The 14,244-nt window shown below is 43.9% G+C and overlaps 1 protein-coding gene across 9 annotated transcripts in view; it reads left to right on the top strand.

Annotated features, from left to right (window-relative positions):
- The first annotated feature begins 7,792 nt into the window (after window positions 1–7,792).
- Window positions 7,793–14,244, top strand: part of BCLAF3 (BCLAF1 and THRAP3 family member 3) — a 121,115-nt gene continuing 114,663 nt past the window's right edge. For 8 of the 9 annotated variants that reach the window (XR_012669723.1, XM_075131805.1, XM_048862610.2 and 5 more), the window contains exon 1: window positions 7,793–7,988. The gene's annotated coding sequence lies outside the window, so the exon portion shown is untranslated. Of the gene's footprint in view, window positions 7,989–11,917; window positions 12,054–14,244 lie in introns of all 9 variants that reach the window. The other variant, XM_048862540.2, reaches the window with a different exon arrangement.

Raw genomic sequence — 14,244 nt, 5'->3', positions numbered from 1 at the left:
TCTATTAAGAAAATATTTCATGGGAAAGGCAATTTAAATTTGAAAGCAGGGAGTAAGGAGGGAAAGGATTTTAAGATTTTTTAAAAATTCTAAAATGCAAGCTAACAATTTCTTGTCCTTCAGAAGAGTTTTATGACACTTGTTTTCCACCGTTTCCTCATTTTGCGCAGGAGGACTGAAGGACTGAAATATGGTGAGAAGTTCTTAGAGTATTTCTGATAATTGAAAACCAAGGAAATAGTGGAAATCTGTTTCCCAACTAGTTGGTTTGGATGACTATCTGAACCCTGCAATGTGCAGGATCAAAATGACCTAGAAGCTAGAGTCTCATGATTCACAGTTAGACATGCAGCCCTTCTGAAATCCAGCCTGAATATTTGTTAGAGAGATGCAAGCTCAGACTGAGAAGAAATTAGAAAAATAGAAAGAAAACTGCAGTAATAAGTGGCATGATTTACATAGTCCTTGAACCGAGAATGTTTTATTTATTTATTTTGGCAATCAATCACATGAGCTGTATATTTCAGCCATACACACGCAGGTTAGAGTCACTGAAGATAAGGGGAGTTGAGAGTGCTCAGCACGTCACAGGATTGGACCCCCAAATATCCAAAATTACCTAGCTATAGAAGAATTTGCATGGGTGTGAGATGAGACCATAAACTGGAAAATTATTCTCATACTATTTCCTGTATTTTTCTGAGAATGACGGCTACATATTTACCAAATACTACATATGACCAGTACTTGTTAATCCTACGGAAAGACAGAGTGCAGGCCAGTGGCTGGCAATATTAGGGCAATGCAGGCATAATACCATACTAAACTTTCAAAAGTTTGGATGTCCCTTATGTCATCACAATAACTTTTCTCTCTTAAAATAAAAGGCAAAACTATTCTACTGTGTTCTAAAACCTCTTTTTTTAACCTAATGTGGCAATATCCCCAAAAAGAAAATTATTAACATCTTTCATAAATATGGAGAAATATGAGCATAACTGACCATCCTCAGTTCCCTGCAGAACTGGATTGACCAGTGGACTAGAAATGACATCCAGTGTTACAGGGTTTAACTCTAGTGACTTCTCGGAGGTCACTCCTAATTTACACTGGTGTGAGTTCAGAATCAAGACCAGAGTTTTCACCTCTACGTTACCAGCCCCAAGACAGTCAGCCCTCATGACTAAAAATTCTCACAGCTGTCTTGTGAAATTAGATTGCTCTTAGTCCAATTTCTACTTGAAGGCAATTTATACCACAGCTGGCAGAGACCAAAACTTGAATGGGCATGGAGACTGAATAATCCTCTCACCTCCAGAGATGGTACATCCGGATCAGAATTGTTATGGCCATATGGAGAAGTTTGCTCTGCTGTGGTCCATGCTAGTCTTACTCTGTTAATAAATAGAGGACTTCTAGGGTGTGTCAAAGCACTAAAAATTCCCATACAATTTAGGAAATAAGTAATAGCTTCTTTGCCTGTTTCTTCTTCCTTGACCCAAACCTCCAGCTTTTCTTTACTAACTGTAATCCTGGTGGTAACCTGAACCCTGAACTTTCTCTTTCCCAGTGTCCTAGATCAGTAAGTCTACCTATTGCCATCTCAGATATAGTATTGCATCACCTCTACTTCATTATTTGTATTATGGTAACACTCAGTGCCTGCAATCAAAATCAGGACTCTGTTGTGCTAGTTGCTATACAAATACACAAGATCCTACATTGAGGATTTTTATAATTTAATGTAAAACAAGATACAACAAATGGATTTAACAAACAATTGGAAGAAATGGGGGAGGATAAGGGTAACAGTGTCACTAAGGTGTTTCATAGACTCTGCAACCTTAATATTGAGTCATTAATATTAAAAATCATAATATATAAATGTCAGTAATGTCTTCTAACCATTGAGCTATCCATGTCTTTTGAAATCCAAAGTCATGCCTTCATTTTCTCATGCCACCACTTTATTACAACTTCTTTCGCTGTAGACTGTTCAAATTCTAGTTCTGCCTGCTCACATATGCACAGAAATGCAAACGTATCACCCCATCTTCAAATAATCTCACTGGTGTCCTGTTTATTACTTAATCAAAATTGAATACTTGTTCAATTTTTTTTTTAAATTCTCTTTTGATGATCACGTTTGTAGTCCATACCTATTCATACACGAAGTACCTCCATTCGTTTGCAGCTAAAGTTATTAAGCTACATTTTACAAATTATACACCAGTCACCACAGTGAGCACAGCTAGAGGCAATGAATTCGTTTTGTGTGTTGCTACATGGAAGTCATGCTGACCATATAAATAGCCAGGCACCATTATGTCATAAAAAGGAGGCTTGAATCCTATTTTATTTGACCAACCAGGAGAATTAGATGAGTTGTTAGATTCAGAGTAAGACTTAGCATCAAGAAATTATTCTTTAAATAAGTGAGCTGAGTAATGCAGTTAGTCATCCTGTTCAGGTTTAATGGTTAAATCCCATTTCTTTTTTCATATTTATAAGTTAACTGATTTGACAGAGTTTCATTCAAATATCAAAGCTACACAATGTGATTTTAATAAGGAGGATCCTAATTCCCTCAGTTAACTGAGGAAATGTTGGCTACTGTTTGGAGCACAGAATCAGGAGAGGATCATTGAGCTAATTGCTTAACCTTTTTCTGGACCAAAGTCATCCCTGGTCTGGGTGAGGTGTAACTCACCTGAAGTCAAGTTACCTCAAGGTCTGATTTGAGCTTCAGGCCTAAGTTTCTGTAAATTGGGGGAAAATAGCTGACCTACGTCATGTAGGTGTTTGTGATCTTAAGTAATTTGTTTCCACAGCACTATATAAATACTAAATATTACTATAGACTATCTATAAATGCTTTCTGTATAGTATGTGAGGGAGAAATTAAGATTGAAGTTCAAGCTATTACAGAAAGCAGAGTCCAAAATTATTGTTACTATAAAAGCATATTTAAAACCAGGCTAAAAAAATGGTAAAACACCAACTAAACCAGGGGTGGGCAAACTTTTTGGCCTGAGGGCCACATCGGGTTTCTGAAATTGTATGGAGGGGTGGTTAGGGGAGGCTGTGCCTCCCCAAACAGCCAGGCGTGGCCTGCCCCTCACCCCCATCTGACCCCCCCCCTGCTTCTTGCCCCTTGATGGCCCTCCCGAGACTCCTGCCCCATCCAACCCCCTTGTCCCCTGACGGCCCCCCAGGACTCCTGCCCTATCCACCCTCCCTGCCCCTGACTGCCCCCCATTGACCTATCCAACCCCTCCTCTCATTCCTGACTGTCCCCCTGGGACCTGTGCCCCATCCAACCACCCCTTCTTCCTGTCCCCTGACTGCCCCAGCTAACCCCCCTCTCCTTCCTGACTGCCCCCCCGACTCCTGCCCTCATTCAACCCCCCCGTTCCCCGCCTTCTGACTGCCCTTACCCCTATCCACACCCCGCCCCCTGACCACCACCCCGAACTCCCCTGCCCTCTATCCAACCCTCCCCCCCCCAGCTCCCTGCCCCCTTACCGCGCTGCCTGGAGCACTGGTGGCTGGCGGAGCTACAGCCGCATTGCCCAGAGCACCAGGACAGGCAGCCACGCTGCCCAGCTGGAGCCAGCCTCGCCACCGCGCAGCACAGAGCACTGGGTCAGGCCGCGGCTCTGCAGCTGCGCTGCCACCTAGAGCATTGCACCGGCGGCACAGTGAGCTGAGGCTACGGGGGAGGGGGCCCTCCTGCCCGGGCCAGGAGCTCAAGGGCCGGGTAGGAGGGTCCCATGGGTCGGATGTGCCCGCAGGGATGTACTTTGCCCACCTCTGAACTAAATGTTTCTCTTGAAGTTTGCCTTGCCCACCTTTTTTATTGTTCCTTTGACAGCTCTCTTAGACTTTCTCCTCCCTTGCAAACTCTCTCTTCAGAGGATCTCCTGCAGCAGGTTTGAGGCAGCAGCCTTCCTCCTCTGAAACATCTCTTGCACTAGGGCTGGGTCAAGATTGGTAAAAATGAATTGTATATGATAACAAAACTAGCACACTTTTTACAATAGGCTTGGAACTTGGTTAACCAGGACCACCTCCGTGGAACAGCAGTATTCAAAACCAGGTGTTTTGACCTGTTGTCAAACCATTTAACTTTCACTAGTGCAGAATAAGCCTGTGTTGCTCAGGTTGCCTCTACCTGATCCTGAAAGGGGCTGAGCAGCTTCCGTTGAAATATTTTGTCCACTGTTCTACAATTAGCTTGACATGGCCTTTAGCGCAACTTTTTGCATGTAAAAGCAGTTTATATGGACAGTTAAGGCACCAGTCTGTTTAATTGTGTGATCTTTTATTTTTGAATTCCAGTTAACTTGCATTTGTAATCTATAAGTGTTTAGCCACATAGACAGTTAACATATCTACAAAACAAATTTTTCATTCAAGTGGAGTATGAAAGCTACACTAACTACTTTTAATTGGAAAGACAAATCATTTAAAAATAATAAATTTTCTTAAATATAATGAGTAATCATCAAATGAGCCATGTCCAATAAGGCCCATAGAGAAACCGTTCACAGGTATGGAGATAATGAACTAGTGAGACTATTGATAAAAGCTGTTTTGAAATTTAAATATAATTTTACTGAGTACATATTTAGTTAACTAGTTTATTGGAGGTTTCCTTTAAAAACTATGGTCCCAATTCTGGAAACACTTATGCACATGCTTAATATTAACCACCTATTTAATAACTGTTAGCAGGACCGAAATCTGTATTGCTAGAGGAGGATTCAGAAGTAAAGAAGTTAATATTGCTACATTATTTCAGGTTATTTAATATAAAAGCTTACGTACAAAGTGGGTTTTCTGTAGTCATTCTGAAACAGTTTGCAACTTAAAGTGGGATGCTCTATCTGCTCATTTTCAAGTTTCAGAATGTTGTCAGCCACGTTATTGGTCTGAATATCCCTGTGTGCTTTATAAGGCCCTTGTTTTGTCATAGTAAATATACAAACCTGCCACCTGGAGTAATGAATAATAGAAAAAGTAAGATGTTTTCTTACTCTAACAGGTCCACCTTCCTTTTCTTGATTATGAAGATATTCCTCTTTGTGCAGTGATAGTGACTGTTCTATGTGATATAAAAGTGTAGTAAATTTTAAATGTATATAATCAGGTTGAGCCCTTTGGAGTTCAAGACTTTCCACCAGTTCACCTTTCCTTGTAAATATGTATAGATTACTATTTGCCTGCTCTGGGAGAGTTATTGCCTCATCAGGGGAATAGGAGGGGGTGAACTAATGCCCTGACAGATTTTTTTTTTGGGGGGGGGGGCGGGAGGTTGCCCAGCAGTGTGTGGGGATGGGGGGCATTATTGCCCAGACCCCCAGTAGGGGTCTCCCCTTTCTCTAGAGGGCGGACGGGGCAGAGGAGGTTTGACTGGTTCTCATTCCCGCCTCTTCACTTCTCAGGCACTGGGCCCAGGGTGGCCCACCCACAGGGAGAAGCTGCAGTCAGCATGCCTCCTAGCCAGGCTTGCTGCTCTGGGGCCAGTATAATGTTACAAACAGCTACAATCACAATTTTCTACTGGTAGCAGTTACTGACTTCCATGGGTATGCTTTTTTGGTGCACTGCCACAATTTGCTGCCTTTGCCTTTCATCATCCTCTTGGTCTGAAGGTAGCACGTTATAAGGGTTGGGTGCACTCCCATCAAAATTTTGCTACCATTGTGAAATCTCTATTTTAAATTTGGACACAACTAAATAAAGGATTTTTGTAATTTGGAAAAGCATTCTACAGAATTAAACTGCAGGGCTATTGTATGTAAAAACCTGCAGGAAGGTATTGTTTTTTTTTTTTATTAAGCTCTTCCCATTATAGATCAGAAACTGTATGTCCTATAGGAAGGTTTAATGTACACAAAATACTGATGCTAGTGTAAAGCATTGTAAACAGCAGTTGAAATACTTATGAAAACATTTTAAACACAACCCATTAGGCAGAAAATCTACCATTGTTCCTTATACAGACTCCCCACCCCTCTTCATTGTCACTATTACACTTACTGCTTAAGTTCTCAAAACAAGATTTGCACGTCTCTGCTTTGGCACAAACATATGAGCGAATTGCCTTCTACTCTTAGTGCAGAGACATTTTCTCACTGCTAAAACCTAAGTGCCTTGTCCTCAATGGGGTTTGTTTGTTTTTTTAACCTCAGAGTAGCTCTTGCACCTTAGATATCCAAAGTTAAACAAAACAAAAACCACCTTTTTTAGCCATGAGGAAAAGGCCTAAGGGGCAGATTCACAATGGAACTTAAGTGTTATAATGTTCAGGGCTTGTCTGTGCCTAAAACACAGCAGCAGTGTAGCTGTAGCACTTCAGTGAAGATGGCCTGTCAGGGGGCAGGAGTGTGGATAGGGCTCAGGGCAGTCAGGGGACAAGGAACAGGGCAGGTTGAATGGGTTGGAGGTTCTGAGGGGGGAAGTTAGGGGGTGGGAGGGGGTGGATAGGGGGTGGGGGCCAGGCTGTTTAGGGAGGCACAGCCTTCCCTACCCAGCCCTCCATACTGTTTTGCAACCCCAATGTGGCCCTCGGGCCAAAAAGTTTGCCCACCCCTGCTCTAGAAAGTATGTACCAAAGACCATGTAGCCGCCCTGCAGATCTGGGCCAGATTTTTAAAGATATTTAGGCAACTATTGGGATTTTTGAAAGCATCTAGGTGCTTTTGCCCTTTACAAATCTGGCCTGTGGTGAATATTCAGGAACCAAGTTCTATGCCCCAGTGGTGACACCTGAAATACCGCTGTGGTGTTGGATAGAGAGGCAAAAAAAACCAAAACAAAGAAACCCTAGACAAGGCAATCGCCATTGGTGGACCAAAGGAACTGAACAAGTTTTGACACCACACCAGGAAATCAGCCAGCCTTAACCCCACATGATTCCAAGGAATAAACTTGTGCATTAAAAAAATGAGAAAAGAACAAAAATGTAGAAAACAAATGTTGCCATAATGCAGGAAGCGCCAGAGGGGACTGGGATTGCTGAAGCTCCTCCAACTATTAATAGTTGCAGTGATTATTTGCTGTTACAGTGTCAGTGAAATGGCACACGCCGCCCAGCTGCACAAGGGTAAGGCAGGGAAATGCTGGAGTGCCCAAAGTGAAGGGGTAAATCATTTAAAGGAGCGAAGCTGCGGCTCCCAAGAGCCAAGCTGGGTCTGGGACAGGCACTGAGCCCAGCTGCCCGGGCAGGTCGGGGAACCGCTCGGAGGCTCTGCGGACCCAGGACTGGGACGCTTTGAACAGAAAACTCGGTCTGGCCAGGAGCCTGCGGCAGGGGTGGCAGGTGAGATGCTGCCCTGACTGGTGGCTCTGCAAGTGGTTTGGGGCAAGGGTGACCAGACAGCAAGTGTGAAAAATTGGGACAGAAGCTGGGGGTTAATAGGCGCCTATGTATGAAAAAGCCCCAAATATTGGGACTGTCCCTATAAAATTGGGACATCTGGTCACCCTATTTGGGGTGGGGAAGAGCCGCCTTGTCCTGGCGCTGGGAGGGCCCGGAGTTGGCGGCACCGCCCTGGGGAGCGCAGCGGGGGCTGAGATGAACCATCCTGAGAGGGGCAAAATGGCCCCCCGTCCCGGGTTTTTGCAGCCGGCTTCTCCACCCCCCCCCCCCAGCTCTCAACGCCCCGCCCCCAAGTATTTGCCGCTAGGCCCCGCCCCCAGCTCTGTGACCCGCCTGTGCGGTCAGGCCCCGCCCCCTGCCCAGACTCCGCCCACCCCCGCCCGGACCCGAGCCAGCTCTCCCCAGCGCGGGCAGAGGCCCGGCAGCTGCTTCAGCGGGCGGCACGGAGCCTGCTCAGTCCCTGGGCGCATGCGCCGTGCGAGCCGAGCCGCAGCAGCCGCCGCCTATTCTGAGGGGCAGCGGTTGGTCGCGTTACGCCGGGGCCCGGCTCTCTCCGCGGCGGCGGCGGGCCCCGAAGCGGCATTGGAGGCGATTCCTCTGGGTGAGTGTCCGCGGGGGCCGGGCGCGAGGGGGGGGCTGCGCCGGAGGGCTCCCGCTGGCGGGGCGGGAGGTGGGTGTGTCCCCGGCCGGGCCTCGCGCCCCGCGGCGGGGCGGGGGGCACCTGCTGCGGCCGGGCCGGGGCTCGCTGCGGGTCCCGGCGTGACTCGGGGGCGGCCGCGGGGACACGGCGAGGTGCGGGGCCTGCTCGGCCGCCTGCAGCCCGGGACGAGCTCCCGAGCGGAGCCTCACCTGGGGCCAGCGCTGGGTGGAAAACCAAAAGCTTCCCCCCGCCCGCAGCCCGGGCCGCCCCCCGCCAGAGCCGCGCGCGGCCTGGGCACTGGGCTGGCTGCGCTTCGAGTTCTCCTAGTGCCCCCGGCATGTACAAAACCCCTCCTAGCACCCCCACCGGCGGCTGATAAATGCCCCCTGCCCGTCGCTTACCTTTCTTCTTCTCCCCCCCTTCCACTCCGGCTGACTCTTCCCCCACCAGGGTGCCAGCCTGGCTTCAGGTCACGGGCCAGGGCTAGGGACAAACAAAATCTTCCCGCTTGATATTTCATGTGAAACCTTGTCCGCTCGTCGTGTAGTAAAACCAAATACAGTTTTTACTGGTATGGCAAATGGCATAAGATTAAAATACCAATCAAGCCAACAGCCTCCTCTTCTCGCCCCCCAAGAAACCCTATTCTAAACTGTCCTGTAAATCGGGACAGGAGAGGCGTTGTAGACTCTGCAAATCTGTTAATCTGGAGAAACTCATGCTATGGTCATAGGTACAAACCCCTAAAATAGATCTCTTGCAGTTATGTTAGAGATGCATACAGTATGATTTGGCCAGGTTTGTAAGGGTCAGGGCAAGTGTAGGACAAGATTTATAAGGTTATAATATCCTGAGGTTACTCATATTTCTTGATCATTCCATTAAATTCATTTTTTCTATGAACTCTGCTGCATCACCTATACAGAACTGAGTTTATTGCTATTATTTTGCTTTGAACTGAACAAGATGTGTCAAGACCCTTCCTGCCCCAAGAAATTTAGGATTTATGAACACACAAACTTGCACAGCTTAACTGAAGATATGTATTTGTATTAGGGCTGTCAAGCGATTAATCATGCAATTAATTTTTTTAAACAATAGATTACCATTTATCTTAAATATTTTTTTTATGTTTACTACATTTTCACAATACAGAATACAAAGTGTACTGTGCTCACTATGTTTTTTATTATAAATATTTGCACTATAAAAAACAAAAAAAATAGTATTTTTCAGTTCACCTCATACAAGTACTGTAGTGCATTCTCTTTATCATGAAAGTTGAACTTACAAATGTAGAATTGTGTACAAAAAACCTGCTCTCAAAAACAAAACAGTATAAAACTTCAGCGCTGACAAATCCACTCAGTCCTACATCTTATTCTGCCAATCACGAAGACAAACAAGTTTGTTTACATTGATGGGAGATACTGCTGCCTGGTTCTTATTTACAATGTCACCTGAAAGTCAGACCAGGCATTTGCATGGCACTTTTGTTGCCGGAGTTGCAAGGTATTTACATGCCAGATATGCTAAACATTTGTATGACCCTTCCATGCTTCGGCCACCATTCCAGAAGACATGCTTCTGTGCTGCTGTTACTCGTTAAAAAAATGCGTTAATTAAATTTGTGACTACATCTTGGGGGGAGAACTGTAAGTCTCCTGCTGTTTTACCCGCATTCTGCATATATTTCATGTTATAGCAGTCTCGGATGATGACCCAGCATATATGTTCGTTTTAAGAACAGTTTCACAACAGATTTGACAAAACGCAAAGAAGGTACCAAAGTGAGATTTCTAAAAATAGCTACAGCACTCAACCCAAGGTTTAAGAATCTGAAGTGCCTTCCAAAATCTGAGAGGGACGAGGTCTGGAGCATGCTTTCAGAAGTCTTAAAAGAGCAAAACTCTGATGCAGAAACTACAGAACCTGACCCACCAAAAAAGAATATTAACCTTTTGCTGGTGGCATCTGACTCAGATGATGAAAGTGAATATGCATCAGTCCGCACTGGTTTGAATCGTTATCAAGCATAACCTATCATCAGCATGAAGAAAAGGAGTACTTGTGGCACCTTAGAGACTAACCAATTTATTTGAGCATGAGCTTTCGTGAGCTACAGCTCACTTCATCGGATGCATACCGTGGAAACTGCAGCAGACTTTATATATACACAGAGAATATGAAACAATACCTCCTCCCACCCCACTGTCCTGCTGGTAATAGCTTATCTAAAGTGATCATCAGGTGGGCCATTTCCAGCACAAATCCAGGTTTTCTCACCCTCCACCCCCCCACACAAATTCACTCTCCTGCTGGTGCTAGCCCATCCAAAGTGACAACTCTTTACATAATCAAGTCGGGCTATTTCCTGCACAAATCCAGGTTTTCTCACATCCCCCCACCCCCATACACACACAAACTCACTCTCCTGCTGGTAATAGCTCATATTCTAAAGCAAGGTAGTTAAAACAGGTTGGATCCTATCTGTATTACAGATGGAACCATATTTTAATCATCTCAGGGGAAGGGAAAAGTATAGTAAATAAATTCTCCAGGATGACTTATTTTGTAGTGTAGATGGGCAACATAGTTAAAATGGCTGGAAGGGACCTCAAAATGATCTACTCTAGGCTCCCAGGCTGAAACAAGACCAAATAAACCTAGAGCATCCCTGGCAAGTGTTTGTCTAACCTGTTCCTAAAAATCTCCATGGACTGGGATTTCATAACTTACCTTGGAAGCCTGTTCCAGTACTTACTTATCTTTTTAGTTAGAAAGTTTTTCCTCGTATCTAACCTAAATCTCCTTTGCTTCAGATTCAGCCAATTATTACTTGTCCTGCCTTCAGTGGACATGGATAATTGGTCACCTTCCTCTTCATAATAGCCCTTGAAGCTTTGAAGACTGTTATAAGGTCCCCCCTTAGTCATCTTTTCACAAAATTAAACATGTCCAATTGTTTTAACCTTTCCTCATAGGATAGTTTTTTAAACTTTGTCATTTTTGTTGCTGTCTCTGGACTCTGTCCAATTTGTTCATCTTTCTTAAAGTGTGGTGCCTAAAACTGGATACAGTACTCCAGCTGAGGTCTTACCAGTGCATTAATTTAACAGTGGGTTTGATATTTCATCTTTATGATATATAAATTTGAACAGTTACCTCCTGTGTCTTGCATACATGTGACACTCCTGTTAATACACCCTGGAATATTTGCCTTTTTCGCAACTACATGACATTGTTGAGTCATTCACTTAGTTATCCACTGTAACCCCCCATATCCTTTTAGCAGTACTGTTGTCTAGGCAGTTATTCCCCGTTGTGCATTTGATTTTTCCTTGCTACGTGTTGTACTTTTCACTTGTCGTCTTTGAATTTCATCTTGTTGAATTCAGACAAGTTCTCCTATTTGTCAAAATTGTTTGAATTCTAATCCAGCCCTCCAAAGTGATAGAAATCTTCCCAATTTGATGTAATCTGCAAATTTTATAAGCATACATACTCCATTGGGTCATTAACGAAAATATTAACTAGTACTAGACCCAGGACAGACCCTTGCAGGACCATACTAGCTATGCCCTTCCAGTTTGACAGTGAACCATTTATAACTACTCTTTGAGTACAATCTTTCAACCAGTTTTGCATCCACCTCATAGTAACTTCCTCTAGAGCACATTTCCCCCCTAGTTTGCCTATGAGAATGTCACGTGGGACTGTGTCAAAAGTCTTAATTAAATCAAGATGTATCCCATCTACTATTCTCCCCCCTCATCCAGTAGGCTATAACCCTCTTAAAGAAGGAAATGAAGTTGGTTTGGCATGATTTGCCTTATGACCTTGTTATCCTATAGGTGCTTACAATTTGATTGTTTAATGATTTGTTCCAGTATCTTTCCAGGTATCAAAGTTAGGCTGACTGGTCTATAATTCCTGGAATCCTCTTTCCCCTTTTAAAAGATTGACAAAGGACAGACATAGTACTTATCCTCTGGAACTTCACCTGTCCTCCACGAGTTCTTGAAGGTAATTGCTAATGGTTCAGAGATTCTTTTAGCTAGTTCCTTGGGTGAACTTTATTAGGTCCTGCTGACTTGAATACATTTAAGTTATCTAAATATTCCTTAACCTGTTTGTTCTCTATTCTGGCTTGAGTTCCTTCCCCCTTGTTAATGTTAATTGTGTTAAGCATCTGGTCACAATTAATCCTTTTAATGAAGACTGAAGCAAAATAGGCGTTAAACTGCTCAGCCTTCTTAATCTTCTTTTATTAGCTATCCTTCCTTGTTAGGTATTTGACCTACACTTTCCTTCATCTTTTGCTTGCTCCTCATATACTTATAGACTCTCTTCTTCTTGCCTTTTTTATCCCTTGTTGGGTGTAACTTGTTTTGTGTCTTAAACTTTCTGATTTTTTGTCCCTACATGCATGTGCAATTTTTTTGTACTTGTCCATAACAATTTGTCCATGTTTCCACACTTTGTAGAATCCCTTTAGATTTTCAGGTTATTAAAAGAGCTCTTGGTGCAGTTCACTGGCAGCATTCACATACGACATCACTGAAAGTCCTTTTTAGTGTTTTTTGAAAATGATCTGAAGAAAATTTAGTTTCATGTTTTGTGATAATTAAAAACAGTTCTCTGTTAGGTTTTATATAATAGTGTGTTGTATAGCATTCAGGTGTTATAGAACTCTGGAGAAGATTGTGTTGAGATTGTACCGGTGACCTTTTTCTTGTCCATGACCCTAACCTGCAAAAGGGGGAGACGGGGTAGAAGAGGAGCTTTAGCTCAGTTTTGTTTCTTCATGAAGTCTAAAAGGCCCGAAAGAGTTCTATGAGCTGAAGGGGTAGTATCTTTCCCTAGTTTGTTTGTCAGAAATTCAGGTTTTATCTCCCCTGGAAGATACTCTAGGAGACTAGGGAGCTATTGAATTCAGGAAATTTCAAGACACTGAAAGATGAATATTTGAGACTATGAGGGTTTAGTGTGGCTTGGGAATGCCTCTCAATTCAGAGTAGAGTTCAAGCTTTCATTATGTGACCCACGTGGTCCGTTATAGCCTGGTGCAGTGCAGCAGTGGGTCTGCCTCTGTTTCCCTCCTGGCCTTTTGCTGTTCCACCCAGCCTCCAACACCTTCTAAGTTGAGGTGATTTTAGCGCTCTGGCTAGGTCACCCAAAAGTTCCTCCCCTTCTGGGGTACCGAAAGTCCAAAATCAACATGAAGAAATATAAGCTTACCTCAAGGAGAGCCTGTAGCAGTAGTCTTCCACACTTCCCAGCCAGTCTTCTCTCCCGCAGTGAAAACTCAAGTTGTGCTCTCTCTCACACCCAGGGAACAAATCAGTTGGGCTCTCTTCCCTTTTAGTTTCTTCCTCAAGGCCTGACATCTGCTTCAAATGTCCTGAAGTGGGGTTGATTGGGCCTCCAATAGCCCATTAACTCTTACGTGACTAGTGTGATGGATTGTACGAACCTCACACATGATTTAAAAAAGGAAAGTTAGTCATTTTAGTAGTGAAATAAACCTCCTGAATATGAACTGAAAATACAGTGTTGTCCTCCTGAGTCCGCAGACTATGTAGAATTCTAAGACAACTGCCTCACGTCATCTTTGAAGTGTACTTATGAGGATTTCTCTGGTGCTCCTCACAGAAATGTCTAGATAATGTTTGTAGTTGACACTATAAAAGGTAGACTTGGAAAAGACCTTCTAAATCTGTGGTGTATAACCTAGGGTCTTAATGCTTCCTCCACAAAAAACTGCATTTATTTTGGGTTTAAAATATATAATCATTATGTACATTATTTTTAGCCCATTGGTTCTTGTAAGTTTCCACTGCATTCTTTTTTTGGTGCAAACATGGTGCTTTACTGGCCTAGGTGATGTCACTGACTGGGTGAGTTTTCATTGAAGTCTGCTAAAATTGTAGCAGATGCCCAGTAAACTTACTCACATAAGACATTTCTGCTGTTTATATTTACTAAAGATCATCATCATCATGTTCCCATTACGCCTCACGGCAGCGACAAAGCTCTTCCACTCCTGTCTGTTTCTGGCAGGTCTTTTAATGGTTCCCCAGCTGTGCCCCAGGCTTTTCAGCTCAGCTTCCAGAGCTCTTTGCCATGTTGTTTTCGGGCGGCCTTGTTTTTGCTTGCCTTTAGGTGTCCATTTTATTGCCACTCTGGTGATGGAATCAGTTTCCATCCGAAGCAC

Source organism: Caretta caretta, chromosome 1 (genome assembly GCF_965140235.1).
Source record: "Caretta caretta isolate rCarCar2 chromosome 1, rCarCar1.hap1, whole genome shotgun sequence".
Taxonomy (NCBI): domain Eukaryota; kingdom Metazoa; phylum Chordata; order Testudines; family Cheloniidae; genus Caretta; species Caretta caretta.
This window is presented reverse-complemented; position numbering and strand designations above follow the sequence as displayed.